This window comes from Vulpes vulpes, chromosome 11, assembly GCF_048418805.1.
Source record: "Vulpes vulpes isolate BD-2025 chromosome 11, VulVul3, whole genome shotgun sequence".
NCBI lineage: Eukaryota > Metazoa > Chordata > Mammalia > Carnivora > Canidae > Vulpes > Vulpes vulpes.
The window spans coordinates 8,083,215-8,102,256 of record NC_132790.1 but is presented as its reverse complement, the minus strand read 5'-3'; the positions used below and the strand labels follow the sequence as shown (position 1 = coordinate 8,102,256).

The 19,042-nt window shown below is 49.5% G+C and overlaps 1 pseudogene; it reads left to right on the top strand.

Annotated features, from left to right (window-relative positions):
* Positions 1–2,816: 2,816 nt before the first annotated feature.
* LOC140594480 (RNA-binding protein with multiple splicing-like) lies at positions 2,817–10,554 on the top strand (annotated as a pseudogene).
* The last annotated feature ends 8,488 nt before the right edge of the window (positions 10,555–19,042 follow it).

Here is a 19,042-nt window from a genome sequence, read left to right as displayed (position 1 = left end):
CGCAAAATACATGCTGCCTTTTTGTCCATCTTGGCGTCTTGGCTGAAGTGCGCCCCCAGTCCCTGAGCTTGGGCCGGTGGGACCAGAACTCCCGCAGTGGAGACGTCCTCAGGCTCCCTGGAGTCTCCTCTGAGGGGGGAGGAGGCCGAGCAGCTGGGGGACAGGAGACGACCCCCTTATCCCTGTCCTGGGCATCGTCCTAAGGATCGGGCCACAGTTGTTGCTCTTCACAGATGGTTGGCGCACGGACGGGGCGTGTCTGCAGGAGCTCGGTGAAAGCGAACCGTGGCCACTCGCTGCTCCGTGGCATGGTGGCAGCTCTGAAGGGTCAGTAACTTTGGCATCAAGGAAACAGCACGCAGCATGCTCTACTGCCTGCCCCCCAACACCCCCAGCTGCACTTTTCTGATCTAGGAGGGGGCCAGGGAGCAGCAAGGGGGTGATAAAGCAATGACAGAACGAGAAAACAAGAAGGGGGGTGCTTTAGAGGAAGACCTTTGGCATGAGCCCCCTATAAATCTGCCTGGGGGACTCGGCGTGTCGCCCTGCCCCGAGCTGGGGACCGACGAGGAGTGTTTTGCAGCGTAAGGGGTGCTGCCGAGTGGGCGGTGCACAGGGTCACATCTTTTATTCCACCCTTTGCTCAGCCCGCAGAGGACCGTACCTCTCACGTGCACCGGCTGCCGTCACAGGCCTGCAGCCCCAGCAGCCCGGCCCCACGCCAGGGACGAATCTGGCAGGTGCGCAGAGGCATCCAGGAGCCTTCACCGTCGCCGTCCAGAATGGAGCCTGTTTCCTCTAACCTTGAGGCTGCCAAGGAGAAGGCCTAGGAGGGCGGGGGTTCCCGTGTCTTTGGATTTCACAGACCCATAAATTTTTTTAAGAACGGGAAGGAAACTTATTTTGCCAACCAAGGACATCGAAGAAAAAAGAAGCCTTAAAAATGACCATTTCCTAGCACCATCATTTCATATAAGAAAGGGCATCTTAGAACACACACACGTACACATGCACACACACGCTCGGACACCAAGGAGGAAGGAACCTGGTCTCAGAGCAAACAATAGCCCTTTGCGCTAAGTAGAATTTAGGTTTTTGTGTGAAAACTCCCACCACTGTCCTTACTTTTCTCATCTTGTTGGCGACACGTTAAGACTTCCCTGGAGCCTGTTCTTGGATTAAAGCTTGGAAAGCGCGAGCTGGAGTTGCCACATTCGTCACTAGGTTAAGTGTAGTCAGGTTTGCAAACAGCTGCTTCTCGCTCAATTTACTGACGTCAATGTTTAACATGCGGGCGTGGACTGCCTGGTTCTCGCTGGGCCCTGGGCCGGCGCGGGATACACCTGGCTCCCCGACCTCGAGGGAGTGCGCACTTAAGTGACGGATATGGAAATGTCACCTCCTTAGGGAGGCCCTCCCAGACCCCCCCACGCAGAGTGGCAGCTGAGCCCCTCACCCCTCACCACTCCCAGTCATTCTCTAACACGTCACCTTTGTTGTTTTTCATCAGAGCTCTTGCCTTCGTGGACATTTCTTTGTTTATGTCTTTGTGTCTTCCTTTGTGGCCCATCCCTGCTCTCTAGAATGTAAGCCCCAGGAGTGCACGAATCTTTCCTGCCTGATTCACCGCTGGAGCTCCCTTGCAGAGGAAGGGGGGGCTCCAAGGGGGGGGCTCCCCTAGGGTGGTTGGGGGAGGGTGGGATCCTGGGGTTGGGACACAGGGGTTGGGATGCAGGGCCCCAGTGCCCTGGGTCTCACACTGTGCACAACCTCCTTAAATCACCCAGTGGTCAGGTGAGGAGGTTGGGAGACACTCTCCTTTAAATGGCTGACTTGGTTTCTGAGTCATTGGAGTTCCAGTGAGGAAAATAATTTGGAACAATAGTGTTTCTTTAGAGGAAGGGGGTGGGGGGATCTGCTTTCTGCCATTTAGCTCCTTTGCTGAGGATGTAGAGGTTGCTGGAAGGTCATGGGGAATAATTTAGAATGGAAAACTCAGAGGCTCCCCACTGCCCTTCCTCCGGTGGAAGTCGGGGAGCCCAGCGAAGCACGCTGGTGGCCGCAGGGGGACCACCCTCACCAGGCTGCTGCCGGAAATGGTGGGGGAGGTCGCAGGCAGGAGGACCAGAGCCCAGCATTCGCATCCCTGCCACCCTGGCAAGGAGGCAGGTGCGGGGGCTGCCTCTGTATGGGGGGGGGGCCTGGGGCCGGGGAGGTTGTCTCTTGGGGGATTGCTGTAGCTACAGAAAAGTGACTGCAGGCTCCTTCTACCGTGGGAGGTCCAGGAAGGCAGGCTGGCGGGAGGTCAGAGCCCCGCCCTGGGCATCAGGTTCCGGGAGCGGGCTCTGTGTTTGTGGGAGAAGCTGGTTAGATGGTAATAATGTGAGTTAATATTTGCTTAGAATTTGCCATGTGCTGCGTGCGTGCACCAGCGATGCTCGTAACAATCGGAGAAAATAGATGCGGTCATTATCTCCTCTTCATGCGTGAGAACACCGAAGCTCAGAGGGGCGAGACAGCTCCCCCGAGGTCACGCTGCTGATGTATGACATCGTGGGGACCCGGATCCCAGCCTGCCCTCCCTCCCTCCTACTCAGGGCACGCACACCTCCGGGCTCACCTCCCCCTAAGATGTGCCCTGGTTTGGTGACAAGCCCCAGTGCTCCAGCTCTAGAGGTTGGAATAACAATAGTAATACTGGTAATAAGTGACAAGGGGGTGCCTGCTGAGCGTCAGGCCCTGTGCAGATGCTTTGTGAACATTAACTCAGTTAATCCTCACGTCAGCCCTGAGAGGTCCGTATTCTCATCCCCGTCATGCAGGTGAGAAACAGGCTCAGAGAGTCCGAATGAATCGCCCAAGTCCCACAGCCACAGAGCGGTAGGTTCAGAATTTGAACCCGGGTTGGTCTGACTTCAGTGCTCCCTCAAAAGCATCATCCTGTGAGAAACAGTTCATTCAAGCAATCTTTATAGAACACCTGCTACACGCCAGGCACTGTTTCAGAGGGTAGAGATTAGGCACTAAACAAGAGAGACAAAATCCTCATCTTTGCGGGGCTCACATTCTGATGGAAAAAATAGTAAATGCAAAAAGCAATGACTTTGTGCAATCTCAGCTAATGATGTTAAAAATTAAACAGAGTAACGAGACAGGGGTGAAGGTGGCACAGAGCTGGGGAGGTTGTGGGGTGGGGGGCGCTGTCTTAACCGTAGGCCCCCTCTGGTTGCTCACTGAGTGGAGACTGGACGTGGTCCCGGGCAGAGGCGATTGCTAGAATCCAGGTAAGGGACGGGCGTGGCTTGATCAGGGCAGTGGTGGTGAATGGGTGAGAGGTGGGCGGATTCAGGATTTATTTTGAAGTGACTCAGCAAGACTTGTTGATGGATTGGAGGTAGATTGGGAAAGAAAGTGAGAGGTCAAGGGTGACTCCCAGATTTTGGCCTGAATGACTGTAGGGATGGAATTACCGGTTGTTGAGATGGGCAGGGCCAGCAGGTCAGGAATTCAATCTTATTATTTGTGTTTGAAGTGTTTATTCCCCATGCAAGGGGAGATGTTGAAAAGCCACCGTGATTTATGAGTCTGGAGTGCAGACGGCGATCTGCAGTCAATATGCACCACATTTCATCACCTATAAGACGCCGCTGACTGTGAGACCACCAGTATGTTACGGACTCCTATGAAAGAGCGCTGCTAGTTGAACTGGGGCACATCCCAACTTCAAAGATATTAGAATGTGTCTCAGAATCAGCAGGACATAGTCAGTTTGGGAGTTTCCAGTATAGAGGTGGAACTAAAGGTGGTGGGAGGGAATGGAGTCACCAAGGGAGGGAGGGAGCCCAGAGAGACCAGAAATGGAAATATGAAGGCTCCACCCACTGGACAGCAAAGTTCCAAGCCGGCGTGAGCGTGGCCCCCTTCCAGCCAAAGGCCAAGTTGCACAGCTAAAGCTCCTCCTCACAGGCAGATCCCACTGCATCCCTCCCTGAGAGAGGTTTCAGCCCCAGAATGTGGAGCTCAGAGTCAGGGCCCGCGGTACCACACACGACATCACCTGCCACCTGCTATGACGTGGTGTCATCCAGGAAGGCTCCCCTGGGGTCAGGCTTGGCCTCGGTTTCCTTACCCGTGCTACATGCATATAACATCTGCCCTACCCTCCTCAAGCCCAGAAAACAAGCCCGTCTCTTCTTTTTCTGGGCCTCCATTCCTGCACCAACAAAATGAAGCTGTTGGACAGAGTAAAAGAATAAAACATTTTTATTGTATTTTTTTTCCCTCTGAGAGAAGCAGATGCGTGATAAAGGCTGTGTGTGGCAAAGTCTTGATCAAAACTGGGCAGGATTTTGGAAGCCCCCTTCCCATTCAGGCTTTGTGACAATAATACTAGCGGCAGCGCTTTGTGCATCTGCGAGGTGATGTATATAATCGCTAATCATCATAAACCATTATTTGGTCATCTCGGGGAAGGCCAGAGGGCCAAGAACCCAAATACCTGTCCAGACCCTGTTTGTCAGTGGTCTCCCTCTGGGTATCCCACCTCGAGAGCTCTCTACTTTCCAGGCTGTGTGAGTGCTGGGGCGGTCCTCTTGCAAAGCTCACATCTAAGCAGCCTGTAGGTTTTGCCAGTTTTTCCAGTCGCTCAGAAGCAGACGTGGCCAAGAATGCTTTGAATGGCGTCCTCTTCCATCCTGAAGTTCCTCAAACACTACAAGAGGAGTTTGAAGATGGCCAAGAACAAACTAGCAGGGAGTCCGAACCCCAGTACCCCCTGCCCAACACCGTACCTCACTCAGTTCATTGCCGGGCAGCATATGAGCCTACAAGTGCCTACACTCCGCCCAAGTAGCCCCAACAATGCGTGGGCCCCCCTTACCCTGTGTCCCCATCACAGTTAGCACTTGCTCTCTCTCCTCCCACTTTCCCCCTATCCTGCTTCGCTGCATGTCCAGATGCACTGGCTCCCTCCCTCCGAGGCTCCCTCTCAGGGCTGGAAGGCCTGAAATGCTATGATCCAGGTGTGCGATGCTGGCTGCAATCTGTCTGGTGGGTATTAATGCAATCTTCAAGGGTGGCTGCTGTTCTCAAGCTGTTCTACAAAACTGGAGCATGCTGGCTTGGAAAAACCCTGCCCAGTTTTGATCCCTTCAAGACTTTGCCACACACAGCCTTTATCACACATCTGTTTTTCTCAGAAGAAAAAAAAATACAATAAAAATGTTTTACTCTTTTACACTAAAGAAAAGGGGGGGGGCGTTCAGGATATATTATTAGTCTCATTTCATAAATGAAGTAGCTGAGGTTGAGAAGCACCAGGTTGCAAAGCAAAGTATCTCAAGCCCGGGGCTCCAGAGGCACCTGGGTGGCTCATTTGGTTTAGCCTCTGCCTTGGGCTCAGGTCATGATCCCGGGGTCTTGAGATGGAGCCCCAGGTAGGGCTCCCCCTCTCAGTGGGGGGTCTGCTTCTCTCTCTCTCTCTCAAATAAATAAAATCTTAAAAAAATAAAAATAAAGGCAAGAGCTCTGGATTCCACCAAGCCCCCTACCTCCCTGCTAGCACTGATGTGTAATTCTTGAACTAAACTTAGTAGTAGCACTGCAGGCAACTTCTTGAACTCAAGAGCCCCAGGGCAACCCCTTCCCATAATATGACGAATCATGTTGCCCCTTATAAACGAGGAAGATAATTTGTTTCAGGGTCTCCTATGCTCTTATGGGAAATGGAGTGGCCCCTGGATAGGTCAATAGGAAGAGAGACCTCTGACTTTGGGTGTGGAGGTAACTCATACCCAATCCTGTGGACTCAGAGTCCAGTGATCTCTTAGACCACATTTTTGCATGTCAAGGGCTGGTGTCCACCCAGAGTGGTGCTGAATGGAGTTCCCTTGATCAGAGAGGGGCTGGCAAAGGTTGTCTGGTCTTCTCTGTTGCCATGAGAAGGCTTCTTGAGCAGGAGGTGGGAGGGAAAAGTGAATTTGAGTGAGTTTGAGTGATGGGACAGAGCTGGCTATTGGCCCAGGCCTAGTCACAGAGCTGACCAGAGTCCGTTGCTGTGAGCCCTTCAGTGAGTTAAGGCTGTAGTGTAACTCTTGGCACTGGGGACTGTCCTGTGCGTTGTAGGATGTTTAGCAGCATCTCTGCACTTTACCCACAACCCCAGGTGAGAGAACAAAAAATATCTCGAGACATTGCCAAGTGTTCCCTGAGGAACCAACCCCTTCCCCAGGCTTGAGAACCATTGGTGTGAACAATTTCCTCACCTTCCTAAGAAGGTCATCAGCTAACCGCTTCCTTGCATGTCCTGGGGACTTCCTGGGAATTCTCCGTGTGGTATGTGACCACAGGGCTGAGTGAAAGCTGGACTCCAATATAACCAGGTTCTCTCTATCCTCTTGATAATTGTTCCCTGGAACCAGCTCACAGTGGAACCTTCTCTGGGACAGGTGCTTTCTCTCCCTCTTCTCTATCCCTACCAGGTACCTTCTTCTTATCCTCAGGCCCACCGAATGTGTTCCCACCCCAGGACGTTTGCACTTGTAGATCCCCCCCAGCTGTGTGTCTCCTTCTCATCGTTCAGGTCTCTTACTTACATTGCACCATCTTGTGGGCCCTTCTTGGTTATTACTCTGGTTACAATTTATTGTATTTCTCTGCTTGAGCTCCTACAGAGCATTTTCCATCCTCTAGTATCATCTTGTTCATTAATCTTCTTATTTGTCTCTTGCATTCCTCCTCCCGCTGTCTGGTAAGCTGCCCAAGGACAGAGACCTGGTCTAGTCCGTTCCTTGCTGTATCCACAGTGCCAGCTGCAGTGCATGGCTAACTGTTGGTTGAACAATTTTGGTGAACACTTACAGAGCACCTACTCGGTACCGGGCACTGGGCTAGGGGCTGAGAATGCCAAGGTGCATAGCACAGTCCCTGCCTCCTGGGAACTCCGTGCCTTGTGGAGGGAGAGCTGTGCAGGGAGCAAGGGTAGGGTAGTATAGGAGCATGGAAAGGGAAAGGGTAAACCTGCCTGGTAGGTGAGGAAAGATCTCTGGGGAGGAAGTTAGAGGGAAAGTGGGAATGCAGAGCATCTGCACAGTCCTGGAGATATGGGGGGTCATGGATGACACCGAGGCCAGAGGGCAGGAGCATAGCCCACAGCTCTGTGCTGCAGGAGCACCAGGCAATGTCTGACCCACAGGAGGTGAGGGTGTGGAGCATGTGAGGCCAACTGTGAGAGGCCTGGACTCCCATATGAGGAAACTGTGACTTTACCCCATAGCAAAAAGCAGCCACAGAGACAGCACAGGCTAATGGTTAAGAAGGTAGGCTTTGAAGTTCATTTCAGATCCTGGTTCAAGTCCTTACTCTGACGCTACCGAACTGCATGACTGTCCCAGAAATGTCACACCTTTTAACCTCAATTTTCTCATTTTTGAAATGGGATTAACATTTATCTTGTTAGGTTGTTGTGAATATGAAATGAGTGCTTAGTACAGTGCCTGGCTCATAGAGAGTACTCAGGAACTCATTGCTATTCCTACCGGTGTGGTTAACAAGGAGATACTAGAGGTTTTCCAGACAGACGAGAGATGTGCTAGATTAGCACGTTAGCAAGATCGCTCAGGCAACCACGGGAACAGCAGGTGAGATGGGAAGCAGGGAGAACAGTTAGGAAGTTGCTGGAATGGAAAGGAAGGCTGGGGAGGGGGGCATGTGTCCCCTTAGGACCTGGAATATCTACTGGGGCATGAGGTATGGCCATACTTTGCCCCTCAAAGGAAGGGCGCAGGGTAGAGGAGGAGCTCCCACGTCTGACCTCGGTTTAATGGACACCTCGGTGAGGACCAGGTGGGGACTGCTGCTCGGCCCGATGTGGGCAGCTGATGGCCTCTGCGTGCCTGGAAGATGCAGCCAGCAGTTCTCACCGGAGAAGGGGTGGCTTGCCGTTTGCATGGGTGATATGCTTTTAATTAAAATGGTAATCATTTGAGCATTCCTTAAAGTTTTACTATGGGAATTCGCCTTCTTGCAAGCTCTGCCCTAATTAGCATTCTCTTTATCTCTTATTAATAAATTATATGTCAGTAGTTTCATCCACCTCCTTTGATCACAGAGTCTCATCATTTCTGAGCTGAACTCCATTCCATGTTGACATTTAGGGTGTAACAGGCCCAAACTAGGGGTTTGAAAATTAGGGTTCTCAACTCAGCTCCCAACAACGCAGAGATCCATCTTCTTGCTGCCCAGTAGGGCCCCCGTGAGCATACGGCATATGTGCCTCTGAGGTCAAGAGCATGGGCCCCTTCGGGGCAGACCTTTTGAGGAAGTACCTAAATTAGGGAGATAGGCCTGAGGCTGTAGCCATAGGTGTATTAGGACCCAGGACCATAGCTAGGAAAACAGAAGCAGAGAAGCTGGTGGCATAGCTCACAGGCTTCAACCCCAGGCCAAGAAAGGTTAAGTAACCTGATTCAGGTTGCAAATGCAGGGAGTCGAAGGTTAGGGATTCAACAGAGACTGACATTTCCTTGGGCATCTAGTATGTGCCAAGTCCTATGTTAAGGGCCTTATGTACATGGTCCCTGGGACTGTTCCAAGCCATCTAATGAGGTGTAGATAGTTTTGTCTCCAGTCTCCAGGAGAGAAAACCAAGTCTTGGTGAAATTAACCAACTTCCCTAATGTTACCCAACTGGCAAGAGTTCTACTGGCATTAAAATCAAGGTCTGTCCAATCTCAAAGACCTCTCTCTCTGTTGACTGCACCGTGCTGTCTGAATTAGAACCAGGATCTCCTGGACTGAACCCCACTGACCTGTCTTTTAAGACCCTATCTGGAGGGTATATGGGAACCTTGCTACCAAAGCTGTGGCCCAGGGACCAGTGCCATCAGCTCACTTGGGTTCATGTTACAAATGCAGAATCTCCGTCCCCAACCCAAACATGTAAAGAATCTGCATTTTACAAGATCCTCAGGTAGTTCCAATATTCACTAAAGTTTGGGAAACAAATTAGAGATTTGATATTTGTTTGGTACCTACTACTAAAGCCTCATGAGCCTTCCAAGGTCAGTGTTATTCCAGCTGAACAAACATGGAAAAGTTAGGTGACCTCTCCCAGGTCTTTGATGCAGTTAGTGTCAGAATCCAGATGTGGTCCCTAACCTTGGCCCTGAACTGGATTCTAGAAGTTAAGGTCTAAGATTATCCCATATTTTTAGGCTGGTGTCCTTGGGCTTCAGGATGAAGGCAGTAGCTACTGGAAACCATTTCTGGCATTCCCCAAAGCCCGACTGGTATCTTCTACTTTATCCTAGTCAGATTGTAGGGACATGAACTTGGGCGATAAATGTCTTTGCTTTTGGCAAGAATTATAACTGGCCAGCATGGAAACAGGTTATTCCCTGGAGAGCAGGAGTTTGGATTGGCCATCGTATATCCTTGATTAATGAAAAATGGAAATATTAATTACCTTCCAAAAATTGACTTATTATAGGAGACAATGGCTTTCAAATTGCAAGGTTCGTAGTGGAAAGGAGATTTTTATAAAAGGAGTCTCTAGGGGTCTAGTAACAACTTCTCATTTGTGTTGAACAAGAAAGCCAGTGGACCAACTTCACTAACCATCAGGCCAAATGCAAATCAAAGGCACAATGAGGTATTACGTCACATCTGTTAAAATGGCTGTTATCAAAAAGACAAGAGATAACAAGTGCCGGTAAGCATGTGGAGAATAGGGAACCCTTGTGCACTATTGATGGGGATGTCAACTGGTATGGCCACTATAGAAAACAGTATGGAAGTTCCTCGAAAAGTTGGAACTAGAACTAACATATGATTGAGTGATTCCACTCCTGGATATTTATCCAAAGGGAATAGAAGACATTGACCTGAAAAGATATCTGCACTCCCATATTCACTACGGCACTATTTACAATATACAACCAAGTGTTTATTGATGGATGAGTGGATAAAGACACACACACACAGACACAAACACACACTGGAATATTATTTGGCCATAAAAGAGAAGGGAATCTGCCATTTGTAACACTGTGGATGGATCTTGAGAGCATTATATTATGTAAAATAAATCAGACAAAGACAAATGCTGTATGATCTCACTTATGTGTGGCATCTGAAGAAATCAAACGCATAGAGAACAGATTGGTAGTTAGCAGACGTAGGGGGTGGGAAATGGGGGATGGATGGAGGGAGTGAGTGAAGGTGATCAAAGGGTACAAACTTCTAGTTCTAGGATGAATAAGTCCTGGGGATGTAATGGACAGGGTGGTGACCACAGTTAACCATGTGGTATAATGTATAGTAGACAGCTGCTAAGACAGTAGATCTTAAAAGTTCCCACCACACACATGCAAAATATAACCACCTGAGGTGATGGATATGCTAACTAGACCTATCCCGGTAATCATGTTGCAATACATATGGACATCAAATAATTACATCATACACTTTAAACTTATATAATGGTGTATGTCCATTTTAGCTCAATAAGGCTAGAAAAATAAAATGAGAAATTTCAAGTTAAAAAAAAAAAAGAAAGCCCACAGAACCACAGGCGAATGCTGGTATGGGTGCTGCCACATGCAGTATTTATTTATTTCTTGCCGACCCTGTAATAACAGCAACATGTAATATTAATAGTAATAATAGCATCCAACATGAGGAAACTGCCCATTCTGGGCCAGCTGATGCTCTAAGCCAGCTTCCTAAAACTTCATGAGGAAGGTCTATAATTAGGTCTATTTATCACCCCCATTTTACAGCTGAGGAAAGGGGGACTCAGGGAGAGTAAGTGACTTGCCCAAGGCACCTGACCTGATAAATAGTGGAGCCCCGACTCACACCCATCTCCTAAGTGTCCTTCCTTCCTTCCTTCCTTCCTTCCTTCCTTCCTTCCTTCCTTCTTAACCACTGAGCCACCCAGGCGGGCTCCAAGTGTCCTTTGTTTCCACAGCACCCTGCCCCTCCTGCCGCTTGGCTTCTGTTGGCGATGCCATTGAGGCTGACGGTTACATTTCAGTGTTTCAGGGATGGGGCTTTAGAATTGGCCATGTGTCAGCAGCCACCGAGCAGACTCTGTCTTTTCCCTCCCGCTCTTATGTGAATTCTGGATGTGGTCACCTTTACTATCCATTTCCAGGCCGACTTTCTCGAGTTCTGGACACAAACTCACAGCTGTATCAGATCTAGTCCAGGTGCCTTTTTCAAGTCAAATCATCCTGAGTTCAAGTCCTGGCTTTGCCAGGATTTTTTGGTGTGGCCTCAGCGAGTTACTTCTCTGTCTATGGAAGTATGGAAATAATGAGAGCACCTCCCTCAGGGGTGCTATGAGGATTGAGAGGTAAAATATGTGTGAAAGAATTGGCCTGGGGTTTGCATTTTGCTGGGAAAGCACATGAGTTCCGAGAAAGGAGCAACTTGGCAAGGTTATGAGGCTCCTCAGAGGAGGGGCCAGAACCCGGACCCGGGGCCCTTACCTTATAGCACCTTCTGTAATACTTGTGCTCTGCTGTGGGTTTGATGTGAAAATGCCATACAGAAAGCAGCTCAGCCGGTTGGAGAATCCTGCTTTGCTTTTTCGTTCCCATTGTCTTTAAATATCATTGACATTGGAAGGGCCCAGGTGAGGTCCAGTGACCCAGCCAAGCTGAGACTTCTCGAGAGTGGCCTGGCCCGGATGGCTCTCATCTATCTTTCAGCTTAACTGTGACCTTTCCTGAGAGGTCTCCTCTGGCCAATCCATCTTTGGAAGCTCACTGTTCCCATCCTAATACAGGCCTCTGTTTTATTTTCCAATTACAGCTTTCTTATTTATACTTTATGCTTCATGTCATAGCGTTTTATTTATTTAATGTCTATCTTTTTTAAACTTGTTATTTTGAAATAATTCACATGCTGCTCTAAGAAATAATACAGAGAGGTCCTCTTTACCCTTTATCCAGCGTCCCCCAATGCTCAAAACATGCAAAATTGTAGTGTAAAATCACAACTAATATGCTGACATTGTGTATCTTTTTTTAAAAAAAGAATATCTTTCTGGGGCACCTGGGTGATGCAGTTGGTTAAGCATCTGACTCTTGGTTTTTGGCTCAGGTCATGATCTCCGTGTCTTGAGATTGAGCCCCGCATAGAGGAGAGTCTGTCCCTCTCCCTCTGCCCCTCCTGCTTGTGCATGCTCGCTCTCCCAAATAAATCTTTTAAAAATTTTCTTTCCCTTAGCAAATAAGGCCATTGCATCAGTGATTTTGACTTGTTCAGAACAATATTCTCAACATCTGGAACCGTGCCTGACATACGGAAGGGTATTAGTAAACGTTTGCTAACTAACTATATGAATTTAAAAATGTAACGCAAGAGCCCTGTGTCATTTTTCATCTGTTCGTTCTCTCCACTCAGTCTTTAAGTGTCTCCTCTGTGATACCCAGGCAGCCTTACCTCTGAAAAGTCACAAGTTTCTCTAAGTTCTGTGTGCTGAGTCTCATTGTGATAGTTAGTCTTCAGGCTGGGGTAAAGATTTTTCCAGGGGTGAGTATGCACGGATCGCTTGAAGGGCATCAATTGCCAGGTACTCAGCTTGTTTTTTCTATTCTTCCGAGACTGATCTGCCCAAGAAGGAGACCTTCCAAGAAGGGTTCATGGAGGCTCTTCTCCCGCTTGACAAAAAGTGGACCCCTCTCATCCCAAATCTTACTAGGATGTTTTGCCCTTGGATTTCAAACCATTGGTAATACTAATACTAAGTAGTTAATACACAGTTAAGTGTGTTAATACACAGTTAAGTATTAGTATTAGTAATACCAATACTTAGTTAATCAGAGCTTCCTGTCTTTCCCTGAACTGTGCACATTCCTGTTGTAGGCAAAGCATAGTGCTGGAAATAGAGGTCTTTGAGCTTCTGTTGAGATGCTTTGAATCCAGAACACACAAAGCAGTACAGGTTGGTAGTATTGATCTTCTCCAGGTGCTTGGATGTTTTTCAAGACTACCATTTTCTTTTGAGCTATAATGGTAAAATCCATGGATAAAAGTATACGTGATCTCTTTCCTATTTGATGTGCTTTATTCTGTTAGGGTTATTCAAACTTATTTTTTTTTGTCACAACCCGAAATACTTATTCCAATTATACCTACTTCTGTTTTCATCTTATAAAACACATACTATTTTCTTTTTTTTTTAATTGAATTTTTTTTTTAAATCTACGATAGTCACACACAGAGAGAGAGAGAGAGGCAGAGACACAGGCAGAGGGAGAAGCAGGCTCCATGCACCGGGAGCCCGACGTGGGATTCGATCCCGGGTCTCCAGGATCGCGCCCTGGGCCAAAGGCAGGCGCCAAACTGCTGCACCACTCAGGGATCCCTATTTTCTCCTTCCTAGTCACACAAAGTAAACCTGTGTACATGAATGATGACAACTTTTAGATAATCAGTCTAATAATTCACACTTTTTTTTTTCAACATTCTTGTAGGGGGAACGGGAGCAAAAAGATTGAAGACTACTGACACAACACAGCCATTTGGAAAGCCATTATCAGCTGCCATTTTGATTCGAGATTTAATGTCATTGGCATTTTGAAGCATTTTTACTGCATCCCAAATTTGATGCAATTAGTCTACTCCCTGAGAAGTTATCAAGAAGCAGCCAGGCTACAAATGCTCAGGGTTGAATAGTTCTCTTGAAAGAGGCCTCACTGTGTTCAGCTGATAATCAAACGAATGGCTACATTGAGATAGGTCGCAGGGGGGACCCAGTGCACCCCCATCCCTTATCCAAGCCTGGGCTCTGTTTCTTGCCCGATAGGAACGCATAATCCCATCAGCGCCAATGGGAGTTATGTGCCTGTGTTACTGGAGACAATAGGCCGTCTGAGAGGGACAATTGTTCCCAGCAACTGAGAGGGTAAACACGATTGGCTATTCCCAGCCACCATCCATGAAGGGCCCGGCTGAGCCCCCATCCCAGCCCTTTCTTTGTTAGGCTGCAGAGCTGAAGGACAGAGGACGGAGGACGTGGCCTGCCTTCTTCTTCAGAGGCTGCCACCCCCACCTCCAGGGGCCACCTGTCTCTGGGGCATCTCCGGAAGTGACAGCCAAGACTAGTTGCAGGAAGTCCTCCCACCCCCTGTCCTCCTTGCTTCTCACTCTAAAGACAAAACCAAAGACCCTTTTTTAGTTTGCTTTCACAATGAAATCCTACCAGTATCAACAATAGGAATCTCAACCATTTATTGAGCACTTATTATTAGCCCGGGCACTAAGCGTTTTATATACATTGACGCATTTAGCTACAAATGCTCCTGGTAATCTGCAGGGTAAATACAGTTGGTCCCACTACACAAGGTAGAACAGAGCCGCAGGTAAGCCAGGCATCTGGTAGGTTGTCGGACTGTTTCAAACCCCCAGGGCCACTCAGTGTCCAAATGCCACTCCGCATTCTGCTAGTGTTTCCCTCAAGACACTCTGAGACAAAGTTTGAGAAAGGCTCTGCAAGAGACCTGCTTGCTCTGCCCCAGTCGCTTTCTTGGAGATTCCCAGTGCACTTTCGTTTCTTAAAAGTTCTGGAAGTCCTGCAAGAAGGAAACCTGTGAGCTTGCTGAACTCATCATATACCAGGTACATATCCCTTTTTTGCACAACCCCGATCACCCTTGGTCAAGCGCTGGCCCACACTGTCTTCATGCAGGGAGGCCAGCCAGAGGAATCTAGCTGGGTCCCGCTCTTGCCCTCAGACCTTCCTAAGCTAGCGATGGAGGCAGAGCTGCCGCCTGCTGCTTTGGGTTTGCGGGGCTGACGAGGGCAGCACAGCCACGTCCCCTCACGACACTCTGAGAGTGCACAAGGCTCCTCCTTCCAGCATCTACTGTCCCACCCTGTACACCCAACACGTGACCTGCTTTCCCATAATGGGGCAGAGGCAAATTGTTCCAGAATACAAGGGCGGAGAGATAGAGGTTGTCCTGAGACTTCACGTCCCTGAGAAGGAGCTGAAATTCACCGGGCCCAGAGTTGTCCTGCAGATGACAGCGTTGGGTCCTGTGGTCCCCTTCTGGGCTGGTGGCCCACAGCGGAGTCCCAGGTGGGCCCAGCTGTCCCTGGGCTCTCGACAGCAGCAGGCTGAGGCCAGGGCTCCTCCGCTGTGCCCGGGGGCTCCTCCCCCTCTACACTGGGAGGCACTCACAGCTGAGGCCCCGCATCTCTTTGTCCCACCCGAGGGAAGGGACGGAGCCTCCGGCGTCAGGCAGAGCACGAGGTCCGGGTTGACGTGGGACATGCCAAGATGACATGTCATGGGGATTTGTGGGCCTCGCTGGAGCCATTTCCTCCAGGGGGTCATTTTATTTAGTTCCAATTGGACCCTGTGATTGGTCTCAGCCCTGGGCCACCTGGTGTCCTGACTCCATATGGCAACAGCTAGGAAGATGCCATTTTTCAATTGAAATATGCTTCTCCCTTACTGCGGATCACTCTGTAATTGCCTTTGGCTGAAAAGGGGGCTTTGATTTTTAAAACTAAGCCGGGAAGTGATTTCTCCACTTTGGATTTGTTGGGACTGATGGGTCGGTGTCTTCTCTATTAATTCAAACTGAGAGTCACAGCATGGGAGCGACAGGCAGGGTTTCAGAGGTCAGCGAGGCCCGCCGTTGACCTCGTATGGGAATCCCTTCCACCCAACCCTCGGCAGATGGTCTTTAGCCCCTGGCTGAGCACCACCACCGACAGGGAGCTCACTCCCTCACTGTGCAGACCTAACGGCCAACTTCTCAGTAACTTTGACCCCATTTGGAGTTAATCATGTGTGCTCTTTTTTTTTTTTAATTTTTATTTATTTATGATAGTCACAGAGAGAGAGAGAGAGAGAGAGAGGGGCAGAGACACAGGCAGAGGGAGAAGCAGGCTCCATGCACCGGGAGCCTGACGTGGGATTAGATCCCGGGTCTCCAGGATCGTGCCCTGGGCCAAAGGCAGGCGCCAAACCGCTGCGCCACCCAGGGATCCCTCATGTGTGCTCTTTAAGGAACACTCACCACCTACCAGACTACACTAGGCAGTTCATATGCATGTCTTATTTAATCTTCATAATAATCCTCTAAGGCAGATCCTCTCATTATCCCCATTTTGAAGCGTGAGTAAAACAAGTCACGGAGGGTTAAGGAAGTTGTTCAGGGTCCCTCAGGCAGTACGTGATGGGGCTGGTAAATTCAGGAAGGATCGTCCCAGGGCTCTTACACACTTTGCTTTCAGCCTTGGGTAAGAAGGGCGGATGGGCACCGAGCGTGTACTAGGAGGCAGGCCGTGTGTTGAGGTATTATTCCCTCCGTACGGTCCCGTTTCATGGTAACAGGCTGTCAGGTAGTCCGTAGCACACCCGTTTTAGAAATAAGGACTGAAGTGCCCAGAGACTGTGATTCAACCAAGGTCACCAGCAGAGCCACACCTGTCAAAAGCTATAGTGCCGCTCTTCTAGAAACCGAGACTTGGGGAAATTCAGGGGTTTGCCTAAGGCCTCCTCTTTTAAGAAAGGCTCGGCCCTTTAACTGTAGGAGTTAAAATCGACGGGCCTTGGAGTCCAGTGTTTTGCCATCTTGGGGTGTATGATGTCATACAAGTCAGTTAGCCGGGCTGGGCCTGCCTCCCCAAATGAGAGTCATTCAGGGTTAAAGACATATTTAAAGTAGTAGCAAAACATTATTTCTCTTTCTATTCCTCGCCCTCTGCCCTCCTACTTTGGCTAACTCTGGGGCTGACCTCGCAGTGGCATGAAATACCATTTGTCACCTGCGCTTCCTCTTGTGTTTCCAGGCTTACGCTCTCAGTTTGAGCTGAAGAATAATCTATCAAGTGTTATATTGGACACCAGTGTACTTTATTGTCTTATAAAAAAGTATGGGTCCAATGTAAACCACTTCTTTTGTCCTTCCAGGCCAACTCTTGTGAATTAAGTACATTGGTATAGCAATATGATTTGCACTGTGCATTCAGATCAATTCAGATCATATTTCTTGAGTATCTTGTAAGTGTGTAGTGATTGGTACCTGCCTGGTATATAGTAAGTGCTTGCCGAATAAATGAATGAATGCATTACTGCTTCTTCAAGGTAGCAGTGACATGGGCAGAGCCGGCTGCCATCTAACCTAGGTGACTTAAGGGATGTGACAAGGAGTAAGACTTTGGTTTCAGACCCTCTAACTCTTGACTTCTTTCTACTGTGAGTTTCCAATATGAGCAGAATGGGATCCATGATGTAAGCCAGCCACAGGTTTCAGGGGTGACAGTGTAGACAGAGGTCACCATAAAGGCCAGGTTCAAATCTGTCATTCCCAGTGCTCACTGGTTCTGGGGCCCTAGTTAGGCAGCGTTGGAAACCAAATGTTTCGAGTGACCATTGAGGCTTTGGCTGGGTTCTGTCTCCTGGGAGTCCCCATTCCACACATGGGAAGTCGAAGCCGGTCAGGAGTTGGGTGGGCCGTGTTTTATGGGAGGCACCGCTTACCTGGCCACTTTATCTTCCTGGAGACAACAAAGCATGGGAAGCCAGAGCAGGGAATTGAGCGCAGCAGGGTGAGCCCTGGCTTTGGAGCCAGGCAGAGCTACAGGGAGCCTGGCTTTGCCACCTGCTAGCTGCAAGACCACAGGCAAATCTTCCAACCTCTCCCTCAGCCTTAAAGCCTTGCAAATGACTTAAAGCAAAGGGACGGGAATGGAAATCCTAACGCCTGCCTCATCGAAAGTTTGCAAGGACGACTCATGTCCACATGTGCAGAGGACCTAGCACATGCCTAGACGATAGTCAATGCTAGGTTCTCCACCTCTCCACCCTGCTTTCAGCACAGGAGGCCGCGAAACCAATTCAGGCTGGAGAAGTCACCATGTTCAGACCCTTTACCCCAAGTGAAGCTGCTCTGAACCTTGTGGTTCTCATCCATCATTTATTTTCTCGAGTGCTTAGAGAGCCCTCATGCCGGGCCCTCTCAGCCAAGGTGGGCATTTATTATTGGGAGCTCCCAGGGGGCCAAGCTGCTGCCCGGCCCTAACTGGCAGCTGTCGTAAGGTGTCATAAGGTGGGCAGATGGGTGTCTCAACACTGCCTCCGGGGACCTCGGTTTGGGCATGGCAGCCCACAGAATTATTTGCTGCACGTGTGCTTTATCTTAATCTCTTTTCCTTGGAGACTCTTGTTTGTTGTAACGACTGACCTTTATGCTGGGTGTGGCCTCCAGGGACAGAGGTCCTTCCTACAGGACACCTGCACCACCATGTGGATGGTCCAAGGAAGAAGGTCCTGGCGGTGGTGTCACCTTCGCAGTGGAGCTCCTGCCTGGACCAGGAGGGGCGGCAGTGAAGAGCCAGGAGTCCGTTCCTTGTCAGTTTAGCTTAGAATGAATAGGCCAAAGTGCCATTTTTTTCCCCCTTGAAGGTACTAAACATTTGGTGGAAATGATCTAATAGTTGTTACCCTTTTTAAGCAGAAGAAACCTTCTGTTGTTTGTCCCCAAATAAAATGGTATGCAGTCACGGTGTACAAATCTGTGCTGCCACTGAAGGCAGAGCAGCTCCAGGTGGGTTGGGCATCTCCCCTCCGCTGAGACGTTCCCAACAGGTGCTTCCAGAGAAACCTAGAATTCCATGGAGCTCTGTTTCAAAACCAATGAAAGTCCTTCTCCAGGCAGCCACACCAAACTGTGTTCAAGCAGGCATGGAAACAAATAGACGTTTTCTTGAAAAGAAATCTCATCCCCATTTGGTCTTAATTTGGAGTCTCTAACAAGGCCCGACGGGTTTCTGAAGAGCAGATGACAGAGGAGGCTGAGCCCCAGCTCAGCCACTTCCTCCTCTTTCAAGCTGGGCTGTTTTATAACTGAGGCCATACTGAGGGCGGGACGGCCTGGCTACCGGTGGGGGTCCGGCTGCCGTGACTAATGCAAGCCCTGTGGTGGCCCATGCTGGGGGCCCGGGGTATGGGGCCTGGGTGGCGAAGGCTGAGCCGCTGGGGGCAGGTAGGAGGACAGCCTGGCAGCTGGGGAGTGGA